This window comes from Schistocerca gregaria, chromosome 2, assembly GCF_023897955.1.
Source record: "Schistocerca gregaria isolate iqSchGreg1 chromosome 2, iqSchGreg1.2, whole genome shotgun sequence".
NCBI lineage: Eukaryota > Metazoa > Arthropoda > Insecta > Orthoptera > Acrididae > Schistocerca > Schistocerca gregaria.
Genome location: NC_064921.1, coordinates 870,434,670 through 870,452,667, shown reverse-complemented (window position 1 = coordinate 870,452,667; position 17,998 = coordinate 870,434,670). Strand labels below are relative to the sequence as shown.

General features: G+C 55.4%; 36 non-coding genes across 36 annotated transcripts; 9 read left to right on the top strand and 27 right to left on the bottom strand.

Annotated features, from left to right (window-relative positions):
• Positions 1–511: 511 nt before the first annotated feature.
• Positions 512–582, bottom strand: Trnag-gcc (transfer RNA glycine (anticodon GCC)). Its single transcript has one exon. It is a non-coding gene; the product is annotated as a tRNA-Gly (tRNA).
• Positions 583–933: 351 nt separating this feature from the next.
• Positions 934–1,005, top strand: Trnag-ucc (transfer RNA glycine (anticodon UCC)). The gene has a single exon. It is a non-coding gene; the product is annotated as a tRNA-Gly (tRNA).
• Positions 1,006–1,441: 436 nt separating this feature from the next.
• Positions 1,442–1,515, bottom strand: Trnai-aau (transfer RNA isoleucine (anticodon AAU)). Its single transcript has one exon. It is a non-coding gene; the product is annotated as a tRNA-Ile (tRNA).
• Positions 1,516–1,711: 196 nt separating this feature from the next.
• Trnae-uuc (transfer RNA glutamic acid (anticodon UUC)) lies at positions 1,712–1,783 on the bottom strand. The gene has a single exon. It is a non-coding gene; the product is annotated as a tRNA-Glu (tRNA).
• A 705-nt stretch (positions 1,784–2,488) lies between these two features.
• Positions 2,489–2,559, bottom strand: Trnag-gcc (transfer RNA glycine (anticodon GCC)). The gene has a single exon. It is a non-coding gene; the product is annotated as a tRNA-Gly (tRNA).
• Positions 2,560–2,909: 350 nt separating this feature from the next.
• Positions 2,910–2,981, top strand: Trnag-ucc (transfer RNA glycine (anticodon UCC)). The gene has a single exon. It is a non-coding gene; the product is annotated as a tRNA-Gly (tRNA).
• A 436-nt stretch (positions 2,982–3,417) lies between these two features.
• Trnai-aau (transfer RNA isoleucine (anticodon AAU)) lies at positions 3,418–3,491 on the bottom strand. Its single transcript has one exon. It is a non-coding gene; the product is annotated as a tRNA-Ile (tRNA).
• Positions 3,492–3,687: 196 nt separating this feature from the next.
• On the bottom strand, positions 3,688–3,759 carry Trnae-uuc (transfer RNA glutamic acid (anticodon UUC)). Its single transcript has one exon. It is a non-coding gene; the product is annotated as a tRNA-Glu (tRNA).
• Positions 3,760–4,464: 705 nt separating this feature from the next.
• Trnag-gcc (transfer RNA glycine (anticodon GCC)) lies at positions 4,465–4,535 on the bottom strand. The gene has a single exon. It is a non-coding gene; the product is annotated as a tRNA-Gly (tRNA).
• Positions 4,536–4,886: 351 nt separating this feature from the next.
• Trnag-ucc (transfer RNA glycine (anticodon UCC)) lies at positions 4,887–4,958 on the top strand. Its single transcript has one exon. It is a non-coding gene; the product is annotated as a tRNA-Gly (tRNA).
• A 436-nt stretch (positions 4,959–5,394) lies between these two features.
• Positions 5,395–5,468, bottom strand: Trnai-aau (transfer RNA isoleucine (anticodon AAU)). Its single transcript has one exon. It is a non-coding gene; the product is annotated as a tRNA-Ile (tRNA).
• Positions 5,469–5,664: 196 nt separating this feature from the next.
• On the bottom strand, positions 5,665–5,736 carry Trnae-uuc (transfer RNA glutamic acid (anticodon UUC)). Its single transcript has one exon. It is a non-coding gene; the product is annotated as a tRNA-Glu (tRNA).
• Positions 5,737–6,441: 705 nt separating this feature from the next.
• Positions 6,442–6,512, bottom strand: Trnag-gcc (transfer RNA glycine (anticodon GCC)). Its single transcript has one exon. It is a non-coding gene; the product is annotated as a tRNA-Gly (tRNA).
• A 351-nt stretch (positions 6,513–6,863) lies between these two features.
• Trnag-ucc (transfer RNA glycine (anticodon UCC)) lies at positions 6,864–6,935 on the top strand. Its single transcript has one exon. It is a non-coding gene; the product is annotated as a tRNA-Gly (tRNA).
• Positions 6,936–7,371: 436 nt separating this feature from the next.
• Positions 7,372–7,445, bottom strand: Trnai-aau (transfer RNA isoleucine (anticodon AAU)). The gene has a single exon. It is a non-coding gene; the product is annotated as a tRNA-Ile (tRNA).
• A 196-nt stretch (positions 7,446–7,641) lies between these two features.
• Positions 7,642–7,713, bottom strand: Trnae-uuc (transfer RNA glutamic acid (anticodon UUC)). Its single transcript has one exon. It is a non-coding gene; the product is annotated as a tRNA-Glu (tRNA).
• Positions 7,714–8,418: 705 nt separating this feature from the next.
• Positions 8,419–8,489, bottom strand: Trnag-gcc (transfer RNA glycine (anticodon GCC)). The gene has a single exon. It is a non-coding gene; the product is annotated as a tRNA-Gly (tRNA).
• Positions 8,490–8,839: 350 nt separating this feature from the next.
• Positions 8,840–8,911, top strand: Trnag-ucc (transfer RNA glycine (anticodon UCC)). Its single transcript has one exon. It is a non-coding gene; the product is annotated as a tRNA-Gly (tRNA).
• Positions 8,912–9,347: 436 nt separating this feature from the next.
• On the bottom strand, positions 9,348–9,421 carry Trnai-aau (transfer RNA isoleucine (anticodon AAU)). The gene has a single exon. It is a non-coding gene; the product is annotated as a tRNA-Ile (tRNA).
• A 196-nt stretch (positions 9,422–9,617) lies between these two features.
• Trnae-uuc (transfer RNA glutamic acid (anticodon UUC)) lies at positions 9,618–9,689 on the bottom strand. Its single transcript has one exon. It is a non-coding gene; the product is annotated as a tRNA-Glu (tRNA).
• Positions 9,690–10,394: 705 nt separating this feature from the next.
• Positions 10,395–10,465, bottom strand: Trnag-gcc (transfer RNA glycine (anticodon GCC)). Its single transcript has one exon. It is a non-coding gene; the product is annotated as a tRNA-Gly (tRNA).
• A 350-nt stretch (positions 10,466–10,815) lies between these two features.
• On the top strand, positions 10,816–10,887 carry Trnag-ucc (transfer RNA glycine (anticodon UCC)). The gene has a single exon. It is a non-coding gene; the product is annotated as a tRNA-Gly (tRNA).
• A 436-nt stretch (positions 10,888–11,323) lies between these two features.
• Positions 11,324–11,397, bottom strand: Trnai-aau (transfer RNA isoleucine (anticodon AAU)). Its single transcript has one exon. It is a non-coding gene; the product is annotated as a tRNA-Ile (tRNA).
• A 196-nt stretch (positions 11,398–11,593) lies between these two features.
• On the bottom strand, positions 11,594–11,665 carry Trnae-uuc (transfer RNA glutamic acid (anticodon UUC)). The gene has a single exon. It is a non-coding gene; the product is annotated as a tRNA-Glu (tRNA).
• Positions 11,666–12,370: 705 nt separating this feature from the next.
• Trnag-gcc (transfer RNA glycine (anticodon GCC)) lies at positions 12,371–12,441 on the bottom strand. Its single transcript has one exon. It is a non-coding gene; the product is annotated as a tRNA-Gly (tRNA).
• A 350-nt stretch (positions 12,442–12,791) lies between these two features.
• Positions 12,792–12,863, top strand: Trnag-ucc (transfer RNA glycine (anticodon UCC)). The gene has a single exon. It is a non-coding gene; the product is annotated as a tRNA-Gly (tRNA).
• A 436-nt stretch (positions 12,864–13,299) lies between these two features.
• Trnai-aau (transfer RNA isoleucine (anticodon AAU)) lies at positions 13,300–13,373 on the bottom strand. The gene has a single exon. It is a non-coding gene; the product is annotated as a tRNA-Ile (tRNA).
• A 196-nt stretch (positions 13,374–13,569) lies between these two features.
• On the bottom strand, positions 13,570–13,641 carry Trnae-uuc (transfer RNA glutamic acid (anticodon UUC)). The gene has a single exon. It is a non-coding gene; the product is annotated as a tRNA-Glu (tRNA).
• Positions 13,642–14,346: 705 nt separating this feature from the next.
• Trnag-gcc (transfer RNA glycine (anticodon GCC)) lies at positions 14,347–14,417 on the bottom strand. The gene has a single exon. It is a non-coding gene; the product is annotated as a tRNA-Gly (tRNA).
• A 350-nt stretch (positions 14,418–14,767) lies between these two features.
• Positions 14,768–14,839, top strand: Trnag-ucc (transfer RNA glycine (anticodon UCC)). Its single transcript has one exon. It is a non-coding gene; the product is annotated as a tRNA-Gly (tRNA).
• A 436-nt stretch (positions 14,840–15,275) lies between these two features.
• On the bottom strand, positions 15,276–15,349 carry Trnai-aau (transfer RNA isoleucine (anticodon AAU)). Its single transcript has one exon. It is a non-coding gene; the product is annotated as a tRNA-Ile (tRNA).
• Positions 15,350–15,545: 196 nt separating this feature from the next.
• On the bottom strand, positions 15,546–15,617 carry Trnae-uuc (transfer RNA glutamic acid (anticodon UUC)). The gene has a single exon. It is a non-coding gene; the product is annotated as a tRNA-Glu (tRNA).
• Positions 15,618–16,322: 705 nt separating this feature from the next.
• Positions 16,323–16,393, bottom strand: Trnag-gcc (transfer RNA glycine (anticodon GCC)). The gene has a single exon. It is a non-coding gene; the product is annotated as a tRNA-Gly (tRNA).
• A 350-nt stretch (positions 16,394–16,743) lies between these two features.
• Trnag-ucc (transfer RNA glycine (anticodon UCC)) lies at positions 16,744–16,815 on the top strand. Its single transcript has one exon. It is a non-coding gene; the product is annotated as a tRNA-Gly (tRNA).
• Positions 16,816–17,251: 436 nt separating this feature from the next.
• On the bottom strand, positions 17,252–17,325 carry Trnai-aau (transfer RNA isoleucine (anticodon AAU)). Its single transcript has one exon. It is a non-coding gene; the product is annotated as a tRNA-Ile (tRNA).
• Positions 17,326–17,521: 196 nt separating this feature from the next.
• Positions 17,522–17,593, bottom strand: Trnae-uuc (transfer RNA glutamic acid (anticodon UUC)). Its single transcript has one exon. It is a non-coding gene; the product is annotated as a tRNA-Glu (tRNA).
• Positions 17,594–17,998: the final 405 nt, after the last annotated feature.

Below are 17,998 nucleotides of genomic sequence, written 5' to 3'. Positions count from 1 at the left end.
TAAACATTTTCCCGCTGAAGCGTTGTGGATAACAAACAAGAAATACGTTGGGGCCCTAGCAACAGCACCACCACCGGTCACAGGAAATTAAATCGAGGATCGAACTCACGACCTTAAGATTACGAGACTTAGGCGCTGCCTACTGCGCTACCGAGGTAGCGGCGACCCGTACCCAATGTTGGACGCAGAGACACTGTACTTCCTGGATAACGTGTTCTGTTTGCTACACGTGCATTGCCGGCCCTGTTGATTGCGGTGTTGCTGCAGCTTTTGCAGCGATAGGCAGCACTCCTTGACGTTGAAGTTCGGTGTCTCGGAGGCACCTGGACACAGCAACTTGCGAGTCGAGGCCGACGCTAGTCTGCAGAACATGATGCGATCGTCCTAGTGGGGACCCGAAAGTGATGCGTTCTCGGTTCTTCTCAAGGGAATCCAGCTATACATTCTTATGGATCGTGCATGTCAAGCGCGTAAGCCACACGGCAGCATTATCGCGGGAAAAGCAAAATGATGCATCGGCCGGGAATCGAACCCGGGCCGCCCGCGTGGCAGGCGAGCATTCTACCACTGAACCACCGATGCTCGGGCCAGTAGTAACTTCACGCTGCTTCCCGAGCAGATGTCTCAAGGGAAAGTGGGACTGCCGTCAAGCGCCGTAGCATCCTGTCGAGAAGATGCTGCAGACGCTGAACCCAGCACTGCACTGCACTGCTCTGCTTAAAAACGCCGCCAGAACGCGGTCCTCTGCGTACTCTTGCGTCGCCGGCACCGACTCTTGCCAAAGGATGCGAAATGTGCGCGGATATGCTGTCCGAATGCGTCTGGATGTGCTCCCCTAGCCCACCTCGAAATGCGCCTGCCAGGTACCATCACCTTCGGCCGCTGCCGACAGGCGGGAGGCCGACACGGTGCGGCGCCGGGGCGCTCGCTTGTGCGGTGGTGGTGTAATGGTCAGCATAGTTGCCTTCCAAGCAGTTGATCCGGGTTCGATTCCCGGCCACCGCAGCAGGCTTTTAATTTCGCGTATGAGTACTTTTGCCACGCGCCCTTAAATTAATGTTTTTTTCTCCCTGTTCCTCGCTGCACACCAGCCCCTAGTGTGTCTCGACTTGTCTCGACTTTGCTCGGCTGACGCGAGAGCTGACGCTCTCAAATCGGCCTATATCAAAACGACAAGCACGAGAAACGACTGAGAGAGGTAAGGGGAAGCGAGGCAATGGACACACAGCACGCCCCTTCATGTCACGGTGGCGTCTCCCTGACCGAATCGGACTGTAGCTCCGAAAACAAAGGAGAAAGAAACAGAGGAAGTAAAACTGCCAACAGTACCCTGTGTTCGGATGCGCTCACGCGCCCGAGTACTGGCAAGGGTGATGATCTTTTGGTGATCACACTGGCCAGCTGAAATCGGCGCTGCCTTTTCGTAGTTGTAAAAGCGAAGTGGCCCGTGGGGGGATCGAACCCATGACCTTCGCGTTATTAGCACGACGCTCTAACCAACTGAGCTAACGGGCCTCGACAGATTGTTGCTCAGCCCTACGCTGGAAACGTGTGGCATGAAACCATACACCATTTCTATGGCCGTCGTGTGTCTGCTTCCCTCGTCTATATTCTGCCGACTGTCACGAAACAGTAGCTATATTGCTAGCAGGACGGGAAACGGCAGCTCGGACAGCTCAAACTTGTCACGATTCGTGTGGAAAAAATTCCGTTCCGGTACCGGGAATCGAACCCGGGCCTCCTGGGTGAAAGCCAGGTATCCTAGCCACTAGACCACACCGGATGTGGGCGTTTCTTCGACGGCTCGGACGGTCGCTTGTCGCATTTCGTGCCGAGTCCCGCGTCGGCGCCCTTCTCTCTTTGCGAGCATACTGACTGGCAAGGCGAGCACCTCAAACGTCTCAGAGCAATGCTTTTGGCTTCATGCTCTGCTGGGAGAAGAGGAAAAGGGAAGCTGTAAGTAGCAAAAGTAGGAAGTAAACATTTTCCCGCTGAAGCGTTGTGGATAACAAACAAGAAATACGTTGGGGCCCTAGCAACAGCACCACCACCGGTCACAGGAAATTAAATCGAGGATCGAACTCACGACCTTAAGATTACGAGACTTAGGCGCTGCCTACTGCGCTACCGAGGTAGTGGCGACCCGTACCCAATGTTGGACGCAGAGACACTGTACTTCCTGGATAACGTGTTCTGTTTGCTACACGTGCATTGCCGGCCCTGTTGATTGCGGTGTTGCTGCAGCTTTTGCAGCGATAGGCAGCACTCCTTGACGTTGAAGTTCGGTGTCTCGGAGGCACCTGGACACAGCAACTTGCGAGTCGAGGCCGACGCTAGTCTGCAGAACATGATGCGATCGTCCTAGTGGGGACCCGAAAGTGATGCGTTCTCGGTTCTTCTCAAGGGAATCCAGCTATACATTCTTATGGATCGTGCATGTCAAGCGCGTAAGCCACACGGCAGCATTATCGCGGGAAAAGCAAAATGATGCATCGGCCGGGAATCGAACCCGGGCCGCCCGCGTGGCAGGCGAGCATTCTACCACTGAACCACCGATGCTCGGGCCAGTAGTAACTTCACGCTGCTTCCCGAGCAGATGTCTCAAGGGAAAGTGGGACTGCCGTCAAGCGCCGTAGCATCCTGTCGAGAAGATGCTGCAGACGCTGAACCCAGCACTGCACTGCACTGCTCTGCTTAAAAACGCCGCCAGAACGCGGTCCTCTGCGTACTCTTGCGTCGCCGGCACCGACTCTTGCCAAAGGATGCGAAATGTGCGCGGATACGCTGTCCGAATGCGTCTGGATGTGCTCCCCTAGCCCACCTCGAAATGCGCCTGCCAGGTACCTCACCTTCGGCCGCTGCCGACAGGCGGGAGGCCGACACGGTGCGGCGCCGGGGCGCTCGCTTGTGCGGTGGTGGTGTAATGGTCAGCATAGTTGCCTTCCAAGCAGTTGATCCGGGTTCGATTCCCGGCCACCGCAGCAGGCTTTTAATTTCGCGTATGAGTACTTTTGCCACGCGCCCTTAAATTAATGTTTTTTTCTCCCTGTTCCTCGCTGCACACCAGCCCCTAGTGTGTCTCGACTTGTCTCGACTTTGCTCGGCTGACGCGAGAGCTGACGCTCTCAAATCGGCCTATATCAAAACGACAAGCACGAGAAACGACTGAGAGAGGTAAGGGGAAGCGAGGCAATGGACACACAGCACGCCCCTTCATGTCACGGTGGCGTCTCCCTGACCGAATCGGACTGTAGCTCCGAAAACAAAGGAGAAAGAAACAGAGGAAGTAAAACTGCCAACAGTACCCTGTGTTCGGATGCGCTCACGCGCCCGAGTACTGGCAAGGGTGATGATCTTTTGGTGATCACACTGGCCAGCTGAAATCGGCGCTGCCTTTTCGTAGTTGTAAAAGCGAAGTGGCCCGTGGGGGGATCGAACCCATGACCTTCGCGTTATTAGCACGACGCTCTAACCAACTGAGCTAACGGGCCTCGACAGATTGTTGCTCAGCCCTACGCTGGAAACGTGTGGCATGAAACCATACACCATTTCTATGGCCGTCGTGTGTCTGCTTCCCTCGTCTATATTCTGCCGACTGTCACGAAACAGTAGCTATATTGCTAGCAGGACGGGAAACGGCAGCTCGGACAGCTCAAACTTGTCACGATTCGTGTGGAAAAAATTCCGTTCCGGTACCGGGAATCGAACCCGGGCCTCCTGGGTGAAAGCCAGGTATCCTAGCCACTAGACCACACCGGATGTGGGCGTTTCTTCGACGGCTCGGACGGTCGCTTGTCGCATTTCGTGCCGAGTCCCGCGTCGGCGCCCTTCTCTCTTTGCGAGCATACTGACTGGCAAGGCGAGCACCTCAAACGTCTCAGAGCAATGCTTTTGGCTTCATGCTCTGCTGGGAGAAGAGGAAAAGGGAAGCTGTAAGTAGCAAAAGTAGGAAGTAAACATTTTCCCGCTGAAGCGTTGTGGATAACAAACAAGAAATACGTTGGGGCCCTAGCAACAGCACCACCACCGGTCACAGGAAATTAAATCGAGGATCGAACTCACGACCTTAAGATTACGAGACTTAGGCGCTGCCTACTGCGCTACCGAGGTAGCGGCGACCCGTACCCAATGTTGGACGCAGAGACACTGTACTTCCTGGATAACGTGTTCTGTTTGCTACACGTGCATTGCCGGCCCTGTTGATTGCGGTGTTGCTGCAGCTTTTGCAGCGATAGGCAGCACTCCTTGACGTTGAAGTTCGGTGTCTCGGAGGCACCTGGACACAGCAACTTGCGAGTCGAGGCCGACGCTAGTCTGCAGAACATGATGCGATCGTCCTAGTGGGGACCCGAAAGTGATGCGTTCTCGGTTCTTCTCAAGGGAATCCAGCTATACATTCTTATGGATCGTGCATGTCAAGCGCGTAAGCCACACGGCAGCATTATCGCGGGAAAAGCAAAATGATGCATCGGCCGGGAATCGAACCCGGGCCGCCCGCGTGGCAGGCGAGCATTCTACCACTGAACCACCGATGCTCGGGCCAGTAGTAACTTCACGCTGCTTCCCGAGCAGATGTCTCAAGGGAAAGTGGGACTGCCGTCAAGCGCCGTAGCATCCTGTCGAGAAGATGCTGCAGACGCTGAACCCAGCACTGCACTGCACTGCTCTGCTTAAAAACGCCGCCAGAACGCGGTCCTCTGCGTACTCTTGCGTCGCCGGCACCGACTCTTGCCAAAGGATGCGAAATGTGCGCGGATATGCTGTCCGAATGCGTCTGGATGTGCTCCCCTAGCCCACCTCGAAATGCGCCTGCCAGGTACCATCACCTTCGGCCGCTGCCGACAGGCGGGAGGCCGACACGGTGCGGCGCCGGGGCGCTCGCTTGTGCGGTGGTGGTGTAATGGTCAGCATAGTTGCCTTCCAAGCAGTTGATCCGGGTTCGATTCCCGGCCACCGCAGCAGGCTTTTAATTTCGCGTATGAGTACTTTTGCCACGCGCCCTTAAATTAATGTTTTTTTCTCCCTGTTCCTCGCTGCACACCAGCCCCTAGTGTGTCTCGACTTGTCTCGACTTTGCTCGGCTGACGCGAGAGCTGACGCTCTCAAATCGGCCTATATCAAAACGACAAGCACGAGAAACGACTGAGAGAGGTAAGGGGAAGCGAGGCAATGGACACACAGCACGCCCCTTCATGTCACGGTGGCGTCTCCCTGACCGAATCGGACTGTAGCTCCGAAAACAAAGGAGAAAGAAACAGAGGAAGTAAAACTGCCAACAGTACCCTGTGTTCGGATGCGCTCACGCGCCCGAGTACTGGCAAGGGTGATGATCTTTTGGTGATCACACTGGCCAGCTGAAATCGGCGCTGCCTTTTCGTAGTTGTAAAAGCGAAGTGGCCCGTGGGGGGATCGAACCCATGACCTTCGCGTTATTAGCACGACGCTCTAACCAACTGAGCTAACGGGCCTCGACAGATTGTTGCTCAGCCCTACGCTGGAAACGTGTGGCATGAAACCATACACCATTTCTATGGCCGTCGTGTGTCTGCTTCCCTCGTCTATATTCTGCCGACTGTCACGAAACAGTAGCTATATTGCTAGCAGGACGGGAAACGGCAGCTCGGACAGCTCAAACTTGTCACGATTCGTGTGGAAAAAATTCCGTTCCGGTACCGGGAATCGAACCCGGGCCTCCTGGGTGAAAGCCAGGTATCCTAGCCACTAGACCACACCGGATGTGGGCGTTTCTTCGACGGCTCGGACGGTCGCTTGTCGCATTTCGTGCCGAGTCCCGCGTCGGCGCCCTTCTCTCTTTGCGAGCATACTGACTGGCAAGGCGAGCACCTCAAACGTCTCAGAGCAATGCTTTTGGCTTCATGCTCTGCTGGGAGAAGAGGAAAAGGGAAGCTGTAAGTAGCAAAAGTAGGAAGTAAACATTTTCCCGCTGAAGCGTTGTGGATAACAAACAAGAAATACGTTGGGGCCCTAGCAACAGCACCACCACCGGTCACAGGAAATTAAATCGAGGATCGAACTCACGACCTTAAGATTACGAGACTTAGGCGCTGCCTACTGCGCTACCGAGGTAGCGGCGACCCGTACCCAATGTTGGACGCAGAGACACTGTACTTCCTGGATAACGTGTTCTGTTTGCTACACGTGCATTGCCGGCCCTGTTGATTGCGGTGTTGCTGCAGCTTTTGCAGCGATAGGCAGCACTCCTTGACGTTGAAGTTCGGTGTCTCGGAGGCACCTGGACACAGCAACTTGCGAGTCGAGGCCGACGCTAGTCTGCAGAACATGATGCGATCGTCCTAGTGGGGACCCGAAAGTGATGCGTTCTCGGTTCTTCTCAAGGGAATCCAGCTATACATTCTTATGGATCGTGCATGTCAAGCGCGTAAGCCACACGGCAGCATTATCGCGGGAAAAGCAAAATGATGCATCGGCCGGGAATCGAACCCGGGCCGCCCGCGTGGCAGGCGAGCATTCTACCACTGAACCACCGATGCTCGGGCCAGTAGTAACTTCACGCTGCTTCCCGAGCAGATGTCTCAAGGGAAAGTGGGACTGCCGTCAAGCGCCGTAGCATCCTGTCGAGAAGATGCTGCAGACGCTGAACCCAGCACTGCACTGCACTGCTCTGCTTAAAAACGCCGCCAGAACGCGGTCCTCTGCGTACTCTTGCGTCGCCGGCACCGACTCTTGCCAAAGGATGCGAAATGTGCGCGGATATGCTGTCCGAATGCGTCTGGATGTGCTCCCCTAGCCCACCTCGAAATGCGCCTGCCAGGTACCATCACCTTCGGCCGCTGCCGACAGGCGGGAGGCCGACACGGTGCGGCGCCGGGGCGCTCGCTTGTGCGGTGGTGGTGTAATGGTCAGCATAGTTGCCTTCCAAGCAGTTGATCCGGGTTCGATTCCCGGCCACCGCAGCAGGCTTTTAATTTCGCGTATGAGTACTTTTGCCACGCGCCCTTAAATTAATGTTTTTTTCTCCCTGTTCCTCGCTGCACACCAGCCCCTAGTGTGTCTCGACTTGTCTCGACTTTGCTCGGCTGACGCGAGAGCTGACGCTCTCAAATCGGCCTATATCAAAACGACAAGCACGAGAAACGACTGAGAGAGGTAAGGGGAAGCGAGGCAATGGACACACAGCACGCCCCTTCATGTCACGGTGGCGTCTCCCTGACCGAATCGGACTGTAGCTCCGAAAACAAAGGAGAAAGAAACAGAGGAAGTAAAACTGCCAACAGTACCCTGTGTTCGGATGCGCTCACGCGCCCGAGTACTGGCAAGGGTGATGATCTTTTGGTGATCACACTGGCCAGCTGAAATCGGCGCTGCCTTTTCGTAGTTGTAAAAGCGAAGTGGCCCGTGGGGGGATCGAACCCATGACCTTCGCGTTATTAGCACGACGCTCTAACCAACTGAGCTAACGGGCCTCGACAGATTGTTGCTCAGCCCTACGCTGGAAACGTGTGGCATGAAACCATACACCATTTCTATGGCCGTCGTGTGTCTGCTTCCCTCGTCTATATTCTGCCGACTGTCACGAAACAGTAGCTATATTGCTAGCAGGACGGGAAACGGCAGCTCGGACAGCTCAAACTTGTCACGATTCGTGTGGAAAAAATTCCGTTCCGGTACCGGGAATCGAACCCGGGCCTCCTGGGTGAAAGCCAGGTATCCTAGCCACTAGACCACACCGGATGTGGGCGTTTCTTCGACGGCTCGGACGGTCGCTTGTCGCATTTCGTGCCGAGTCCCGCGTCGGCGCCCTTCTCTCTTTGCGAGCATACTGACTGGCAAGGCGAGCACCTCAAACGTCTCAGAGCAATGCTTTTGGCTTCATGCTCTGCTGGGAGAAGAGGAAAAGGGAAGCTGTAAGTAGCAAAAGTAGGAAGTAAACATTTTCCCGCTGAAGCGTTGTGGATAACAAACAAGAAATACGTTGGGGCCCTAGCAACAGCACCACCACCGGTCACAGGAAATTAAATCGAGGATCGAACTCACGACCTTAAGATTACGAGACTTAGGCGCTGCCTACTGCGCTACCGAGGTAGCGGCGACCCGTACCCAATGTTGGACGCAGAGACACTGTACTTCCTGGATAACGTGTTCTGTTTGCTACACGTGCATTGCCGGCCCTGTTGATTGCGGTGTTGCTGCAGCTTTTGCAGCGATAGGCAGCACTCCTTGACGTTGAAGTTCGGTGTCTCGGAGGCACCTGGACACAGCAACTTGCGAGTCGAGGCCGACGCTAGTCTGCAGAACATGATGCGATCGTCCTAGTGGGGACCCGAAAGTGATGCGTTCTCGGTTCTTCTCAAGGGAATCCAGCTATACATTCTTATGGATCGTGCATGTCAAGCGCGTAAGCCACACGGCAGCATTATCGCGGGAAAAGCAAAATGATGCATCGGCCGGGAATCGAACCCGGGCCGCCCGCGTGGCAGGCGAGCATTCTACCACTGAACCACCGATGCTCGGGCCAGTAGTAACTTCACGCTGCTTCCCGAGCAGATGTCTCAAGGGAAAGTGGGACTGCCGTCAAGCGCCGTAGCATCCTGTCGAGAAGATGCTGCAGACGCTGAACCCAGCACTGCACTGCACTGCTCTGCTTAAAAACGCCGCCAGAACGCGGTCCTCTGCGTACTCTTGCGTCGCCGGCACCGACTCTTGCCAAAGGATGCGAAATGTGCGCGGATACGCTGTCCGAATGCGTCTGGATGTGCTCCCCTAGCCCACCTCGAAATGCGCCTGCCAGGTACCTCACCTTCGGCCGCTGCCGACAGGCGGGAGGCCGACACGGTGCGGCGCCGGGGCGCTCGCTTGTGCGGTGGTGGTGTAATGGTCAGCATAGTTGCCTTCCAAGCAGTTGATCCGGGTTCGATTCCCGGCCACCGCAGCAGGCTTTTAATTTCGCGTATGAGTACTTTTGCCACGCGCCCTTAAATTAATGTTTTTTTCTCCCTGTTCCTCGCTGCACACCAGCCCCTAGTGTGTCTCGACTTGTCTCGACTTTGCTCGGCTGACGCGAGAGCTGACGCTCTCAAATCGGCCTATATCAAAACGACAAGCACGAGAAACGACTGAGAGAGGTAAGGGGAAGCGAGGCAATGGACACACAGCACGCCCCTTCATGTCACGGTGGCGTCTCCCTGACCGAATCGGACTGTAGCTCCGAAAACAAAGGAGAAAGAAACAGAGGAAGTAAAACTGCCAACAGTACCCTGTGTTCGGATGCGCTCACGCGCCCGAGTACTGGCAAGGGTGATGATCTTTTGGTGATCACACTGGCCAGCTGAAATCGGCGCTGCCTTTTCGTAGTTGTAAAAGCGAAGTGGCCCGTGGGGGGATCGAACCCATGACCTTCGCGTTATTAGCACGACGCTCTAACCAACTGAGCTAACGGGCCTCGACAGATTGTTGCTCAGCCCTACGCTGGAAACGTGTGGCATGAAACCATACACCATTTCTATGGCCGTCGTGTGTCTGCTTCCCTCGTCTATATTCTGCCGACTGTCACGAAACAGTAGCTATATTGCTAGCAGGACGGGAAACGGCAGCTCGGACAGCTCAAACTTGTCACGATTCGTGTGGAAAAAATTCCGTTCCGGTACCGGGAATCGAACCCGGGCCTCCTGGGTGAAAGCCAGGTATCCTAGCCACTAGACCACACCGGATGTGGGCGTTTCTTCGACGGCTCGGACGGTCGCTTGTCGCATTTCGTGCCGAGTCCCGCGTCGGCGCCCTTCTCTCTTTGCGAGCATACTGACTGGCAAGGCGAGCACCTCAAACGTCTCAGAGCAATGCTTTTGGCTTCTCGCTCTGCTGGGAGAAGAGGAAAAGGGAAGCTGTAAGTAGCAAAAGTAGGAAGTAAACATTTTCCCGCTGAAGCGTTGTGGATAACAAACAAGAAATACGTTGGGGCCCTAGCAACAGCACCACCACCGGTCACAGGAAATTAAATCGAGGATCGAACTCACGACCTTAAGATTACGAGACTTAGGCGCTGCCTACTGCGCTACCGAGGTAGCGGCGACCCGTACCCAATGTTGGACGCAGAGACACTGTACTTCCTGGATAACGTGTTCTGTTTGCTACACGTGCATTGCCGGCCCTGTTGATTGCGGTGTTGCTGCAGCTTTTGCAGCGATAGGCAGCACTCCTTGACGTTGAAGTTCGGTGTCTCGGAGGCACCTGGACACAGCAACTTGCGAGTCGAGGCCGACGCTAGTCTGCAGAACATGATGCGATCGTCCTAGTGGGGACCCGAAAGTGATGCGTTCTCGGTTCTTCTCAAGGGAATCCAGCTATACATTCTTATGGATCGTGCATGTCAAGCGCGTAAGCCACACGGCAGCATTATCGCGGGAAAAGCAAAATGATGCATCGGCCGGGAATCGAACCCGGGCCGCCCGCGTGGCAGGCGAGCATTCTACCACTGAACCACCGATGCTCGGGCCAGTAGTAACTTCACGCTGCTTCCCGAGCAGATGTCTCAAGGGAAAGTGGGACTGCCGTCAAGCGCCGTAGCATCCTGTCGAGAAGATGCTGCAGACGCTGAACCCAGCACTGCACTGCACTGCTCTGCTTAAAAACGCCGCCAGAACGCGGTCCTCTGCGTACTCTTGCGTCGCCGGCACCGACTCTTGCCAAAGGATGCGAAATGTGCGCGGATACGCTGTCCGAATGCGTCTGGATGTGCTCCCCTAGCCCACCTCGAAATGCGCCTGCCAGGTACCTCACCTTCGGCCGCTGCCGACAGGCGGGAGGCCGACACGGTGCGGCGCCGGGGCGCTCGCTTGTGCGGTGGTGGTGTAATGGTCAGCATAGTTGCCTTCCAAGCAGTTGATCCGGGTTCGATTCCCGGCCACCGCAGCAGGCTTTTAATTTCGCGTATGAGTACTTTTGCCACGCGCCCTTAAATTAATGTTTTTTTCTCCCTGTTCCTCGCTGCACACCAGCCCCTAGTGTGTCTCGACTTGTCTCGACTTTGCTCGGCTGACGCGAGAGCTGACGCTCTCAAATCGGCCTATATCAAAACGACAAGCACGAGAAACGACTGAGAGAGGTAAGGGGAAGCGAGGCAATGGACACACAGCACGCCCCTTCATGTCACGGTGGCGTCTCCCTGACCGAATCGGACTGTAGCTCCGAAAACAAAGGAGAAAGAAACAGAGGAAGTAAAACTGCCAACAGTACCCTGTGTTCGGATGCGCTCACGCGCCCGAGTACTGGCAAGGGTGATGATCTTTTGGTGATCACACTGGCCAGCTGAAATCGGCGCTGCCTTTTCGTAGTTGTAAAAGCGAAGTGGCCCGTGGGGGGATCGAACCCATGACCTTCGCGTTATTAGCACGACGCTCTAACCAACTGAGCTAACGGGCCTCGACAGATTGTTGCTCAGCCCTACGCTGGAAACGTGTGGCATGAAACCATACACCATTTCTATGGCCGTCGTGTGTCTGCTTCCCTCGTCTATATTCTGCCGACTGTCACGAAACAGTAGCTATATTGCTAGCAGGACGGGAAACGGCAGCTCGGACAGCTCAAACTTGTCACGATTCGTGTGGAAAAAATTCCGTTCCGGTACCGGGAATCGAACCCGGGCCTCCTGGGTGAAAGCCAGGTATCCTAGCCACTAGACCACACCGGATGTGGGCGTTTCTTCGACGGCTCGGACGGTCGCTTGTCGCATTTCGTGCCGAGTCCCGCGTCGGCGCCCTTCTCTCTTTGCGAGCATACTGACTGGCAAGGCGAGCACCTCAAACGTCTCAGAGCAATGCTTTTGGCTTCTCGCTCTGCTGGGAGAAGAGGAAAAGGGAAGCTGTAAGTAGCAAAAGTAGGAAGTAAACATTTTCCCGCTGAAGCGTTGTGGATAACAAACAAGAAATACGTTGGGGCCCTAGCAACAGCACCACCACCGGTCACAGGAAATTAAATCGAGGATCGAACTCACGACCTTAAGATTACGAGACTTAGGCGCTGCCTACTGCGCTACCGAGGTAGCGGCGACCCGTACCCAATGTTGGACGCAGAGACACTGTACTTCCTGGATAACGTGTTCTGTTTGCTACACGTGCATTGCCGGCCCTGTTGATTGCGGTGTTGCTGCAGCTTTTGCAGCGATAGGCAGCACTCCTTGACGTTGAAGTTCGGTGTCTCGGAGGCACCTGGACACAGCAACTTGCGAGTCGAGGCCGACGCTAGTCTGCAGAACATGATGCGATCGTCCTAGTGGGGACCCGAAAGTGATGCGTTCTCGGTTCTTCTCAAGGGAATCCAGCTATACATTCTTATGGATCGTGCATGTCAAGCGCGTAAGCCACACGGCAGCATTATCGCGGGAAAAGCAAAATGATGCATCGGCCGGGAATCGAACCCGGGCCGCCCGCGTGGCAGGCGAGCATTCTACCACTGAACCACCGATGCTCGGGCCAGTAGTAACTTCACGCTGCTTCCCGAGCAGATGTCTCAAGGGAAAGTGGGACTGCCGTCAAGCGCCGTAGCATCCTGTCGAGAAGATGCTGCAGACGCTGAACCCAGCACTGCACTGCACTGCTCTGCTTAAAAACGCCGCCAGAACGCGGTCCTCTGCGTACTCTTGCGTCGCCGGCACCGACTCTTGCCAAAGGATGCGAAATGTGCGCGGATACGCTGTCCGAATGCGTCTGGATGTGCTCCCCTAGCCCACCTCGAAATGCGCCTGCCAGGTACCTCACCTTCGGCCGCTGCCGACAGGCGGGAGGCCGACACGGTGCGGCGCCGGGGCGCTCGCTTGTGCGGTGGTGGTGTAATGGTCAGCATAGTTGCCTTCCAAGCAGTTGATCCGGGTTCGATTCCCGGCCACCGCAGCAGGCTTTTAATTTCGCGTATGAGTACTTTTGCCACGCGCCCTTAAATTAATGTTTTTTTCTCCCTGTTCCTCGCTGCACACCAGCCCCTAGTGTGTCTCGACTTGTCTCGACTTTGCTCGGCTGACGCGAGAGCTGACGCTCTCAAATCGGCCTATATCAAAACGACAAGCACGAGAAACGACTGAGAGAGGTAAGGGGAAGCGAGGCAATGGACACACAGCACGCCCCTTCATGTCACGGTGGCGTCTCCCTGACCGAATCGGACTGTAGCTCCGAAAACAAAGGAGAAAGAAACAGAGGAAGTAAAACTGCCAACAGTACCCTGTGTTCGGATGCGCTCACGCGCCCGAGTACTGGCAAGGGTGATGATCTTTTGGTGATCACACTGGCCAGCTGAAATCGGCGCTGCCTTTTCGTAGTTGTAAAAGCGAAGTGGCCCGTGGGGGGATCGAACCCATGACCTTCGCGTTATTAGCACGACGCTCTAACCAACTGAGCTAACGGGCCTCGACAGATTGTTGCTCAGCCCTACGCTGGAAACGTGTGGCATGAAACCATACACCATTTCTATGGCCGTCGTGTGTCTGCTTCCCTCGTCTATATTCTGCCGACTGTCACGAAACAGTAGCTATATTGCTAGCAGGACGGGAAACGGCAGCTCGGACAGCTCAAACTTGTCACGATTCGTGTGGAAAAAATTCCGTTCCGGTACCGGGAATCGAACCCGGGCCTCCTGGGTGAAAGCCAGGTATCCTAGCCACTAGACCACACCGGATGTGGGCGTTTCTTCGACGGCTCGGACGGTCGCTTGTCGCATTTCGTGCCGAGTCCCGCGTCGGCGCCCTTCTCTCTTTGCGAGCATACTGACTGGCAAGGCGAGCACCTCAAACGTCTCAGAGCAATGCTTTTGGCTTCTCGCTCTGCTGGGAGAAGAGGAAAAGGGAAGCTGTAAGTAGCAAAAGTAGGAAGTAAACATTTTCCCGCTGAAGCGTTGTGGATAACAAACAAGAAATACGTTGGGGCCCTAGCAACAGCACCACCACCGGTCACAGGAAATTAAATCGAGGATCGAACTCACGACCTTAAGATTACGAGACTTAGGCGCTGCCTACTGCGCTACCGAGGTAGCGGCGACCCGTACCCAATGTTGGACGCAGAGACACTGTACTTCCTGGATAACGTGTTCTGTTTGCTACACGTGCATTGCCGGCCCTGTTGATTGCGGTGTTGCTGCAGCTTTTGCAGCGATAGGCAGCACTCCTTGACGTTGAAGTTCGGTGTCTCGGAGGCACCTGGACACAGCAACTTGCGAGTCGAGGCCGACGCTAGTCTGCAGAACATGATGCGATCGTCCTAGTGGGGACCCGAAAGTGATGCGTTCTCGGTTCTTCTCAAGGGAATCCAGCTATACATTCTTATGGATCGTGCATGTCAAGCGCGTAAGCCACACGGCAGCATTATCGCGGGAAAAGCAAAATGATGCATCGGCCGGGAATCGAACCCGGGCCGCCCGCGTGGCAGGCGAGCATTCTACCACTGAACCACCGATGCTCGGGCCAGTAGTAACTTCACGCTGCTTCCCGAGCAGATGTCTCAAGGGAAAGTGGGACTGCCGTCAAGCGCCGTAGCATCCTGTCGAGAAGATGCTGCAGACGCTGAACCCAGCACTGCACTGCACTGCTCTGCTTAAAAACGCCGCCAGAACGCGGTCCTCTGCGTACTCTTGCGTCGCCGGCACCGACTCTTGCCAAAGGATGCGAAATGTGCGCGGATACGCTGTCCGAATGCGTCTGGATGTGCTCCCCTAGCCCACCTCGAAATGCGCCTGCCAGGTACCTCACCTTCGGCCGCTGCCGACAGGCGGGAGGCCGACACGGTGCGGCGCCGGGGCGCTCGCTTGTGCGGTGGTGGTGTAATGGTCAGCATAGTTGCCTTCCAAGCAGTTGATCCGGGTTCGATTCCCGGCCACCGCAGCAGGCTTTTAATTTCGCGTATGAGTACTTTTGCCACGCGCCCTTAAATTAATGTTTTTTTCTCCCTGTTCCTCGCTGCACACCAGCCCCTAGTGTGTCTCGACTTGTCTCGACTTTGCTCGGCTGACGCGAGAGCTGACGCTCTCAAATCGGCCTATATCAAAACGACAAGCACGAGAAACGACTGAGAGAGGTAAGGGGAAGCGAGGCAATGGACACACAGCACGCCCCTTCATGTCACGGTGGCGTCTCCCTGACCGAATCGGACTGTAGCTCCGAAAACAAAGGAGAAAGAAACAGAGGAAGTAAAACTGCCAACAGTACCCTGTGTTCGGATGCGCTCACGCGCCCGAGTACTGGCAAGGGTGATGATCTTTTGGTGATCACACTGGCCAGCTGAAATCGGCGCTGCCTTTTCGTAGTTGTAAAAGCGAAGTGGCCCGTGGGGGGATCGAACCCATGACCTTCGCGTTATTAGCACGACGCTCTAACCAACTGAGCTAACGGGCCTCGACAGATTGTTGCTCAGCCCTACGCTGGAAACGTGTGGCATGAAACCATACACCATTTCTATGGCCGTCGTGTGTCTGCTTCCCTCGTCTATATTCTGCCGACTGTCACGAAACAGTAGCTATATTGCTAGCAGGACGGGAAACGGCAGCTCGGACAGCTCAAACTTGTCACGATTCGTGTGGAAAAAATTCCGTTCCGGTACCGGGAATCGAACCCGGGCCTCCTGGGTGAAAGCCAGGTATCCTAGCCACTAGACCACACCGGATGTGGGCGTTTCTTCGACGGCTCGGACGGTCGCTTGTCGCATTTCGTGCCGAGTCCCGCGTCGGCGCCCTTCTCTCTTTGCGAGCATACTGACTGGCAAGGCGAGCACCTCAAACGTCTCAGAGCAATGCTTTTGGCTTCTCGCTCTGCTGGGAGAAGAGGAAAAGGGAAGCTGTAAGTAGCAAAAGTAGGAAGTAAACATTTTCCCGCTGAAGCGTTGTGGATAACAAACAAGAAATACGTTGGGGCCCTAGCAACAGCACCACCACCGGTCACAGGAAATTAAATCGAGGATCGAACTCACGACCTTAAGATTACGAGACTTAGGCGCTGCCTACTGCGCTACCGAGGTAGCGGCGACCCGTACCCAATGTTGGACGCAGAGACACTGTACTTCCTGGATAACGTGTTCTGTTTGCTACACGTGCATTGCCGGCCCTGTTGATTGCGGTGTTGCTGCAGCTTTTGCAGCGATAGGCAGCACTCCTTGACGTTGAAGTTCGGTGTCTCGGAGGCACCTGGACACAGCAACTTGCGAGTCGAGGCCGACGCTAGTCTGCAGAACATGATGCGATCGTCCTAGTGGGGACCCGAAAGTGATGCGTTCTCGGTTCTTCTCAAGGGAATCCAGCTATACATTCTTATGGATCGTGCATGTCAAGCGCGTAAGCCACACGGCAGCATTATCGCGGGAAAAGCAAAATGATGCATCGGCCGGGAATCGAACCCGGGCCGCCCGCGTGGCAGGCGAGCATTCTACCACTGAACCACCGATGCTCGGGCCAGTAGTAACTTCACGCTGCTTCCCGAGCAGATGTCTCAAGGGAAAGTGGGACTGCCGTCAAGCGCCGTAGCATCCTGTCGAGAAGATGCTGCAGACGCTGAACCCAGCACTGCACTGCACTGCTCTGCTTAAAAACGCCGCCAGAACGCGGTCCTCTGCGTACTCTTGCGTCGCCGGCACCGACTCTTGCCAAAGGATGCGAAATGTGCGCGGATACGCTGTCCGAATGCGTCTGGATGTGCTCCCCTAGCCCACCTCGAAATGCGCCTGCCAGGTACCTCACCTTCGGCCGCTGCCGACAGGCGGGAGGCCGACACGGTGCGGCGCCGGGGCGCTCGCTTGTGCGGTGGTGGTGTAATGGTCAGCATAGTTGCCTTCCAAGCAGTTGATCCGGGTTCGATTCCCGGCCACCGCAGCAGGCTTTTAATTTCGCGTATGAGTACTTTTGCCACGCGCCCTTAAATTAATGTTTTTTTCTCCCTGTTCCTCGCTGCACACCAGCCCCTAGTGTGTCTCGACTTGTCTCGACTTTGCTCGGCTGACGCGAGAGCTGACGCTCTCAAATCGGCCTATATCAAAACGACAAGCACGAGAAACGACTGAGAGAGGTAAGGGGAAGCGAGGCAATGGACACACAGCACGCCCCTTCATGTCACGGTGGCGTCTCCCTGACCGAATCGGACTGTAGCTCCGAAAACAAAGGAGAAAGAAACAGAGGAAGTAAAACTGCCAACAGTACCCTGTGTTCGGATGCGCTCACGCGCCCGAGTACTGGCAAGGGTGATGATCTTTTGGTGATCACACTGGCCAGCTGAAATCGGCGCTGCCTTTTCGTAGTTGTAAAAGCGAAGTGGCCCGTGGGGGGATCGAACCCATGACCTTCGCGTTATTAGCACGACGCTCTAACCAACTGAGCTAACGGGCCTCGACAGATTGTTGCTCAGCCCTACGCTGGAAACGTGTGGCATGAAACCATACACCATTTCTATGGCCGTCGTGTGTCTGCTTCCCTCGTCTATATTCTGCCGACTGTCACGAAACAGTAGCTATATTGCTAGCAGGACGGGAAACGGCAGCTCGGACAGCTCAAACTTGTCACGATTCGTGTGGAAAAAATTCCGTTCCGGTACCGGGAATCGAACCCGGGCCTCCTGGGTGAAAGCCAGGTATCCTAGCCACTAGACCACACCGGATGTGGGCGTTTCTTCGACGGCTCGGACGGTCGCTTGTCGCATTTCGTGCCGAGTCCCGCGTCGGCGCCCTTCTCTCTTTGCGAGCATACTGACTGGCAAGGCGAGCACCTCAAACGTCTCAGAGCAATGCTTTTGGCTTCATGCTCTGCTGGGAGAAGAGGAAAAGGGAAGCTGTAAGTAGCAAAAGTAGGAAGTAAACATTTTCCCGCTGAAGCGTTGTGGATAACAAACAAGAAATACGTTGGGGCCCTAGCAACAGCACCACCACCGGTCACAGGAAATTAAATCGAGGATCGAACTCACGACCTTAAGATTACGAGACTTAGGCGCTGCCTACTGCGCTACCGAGGTAGCGGCGACCCGTACCCAATGTTGGACGCAGAGACACTGTACTTCCTGGATAAC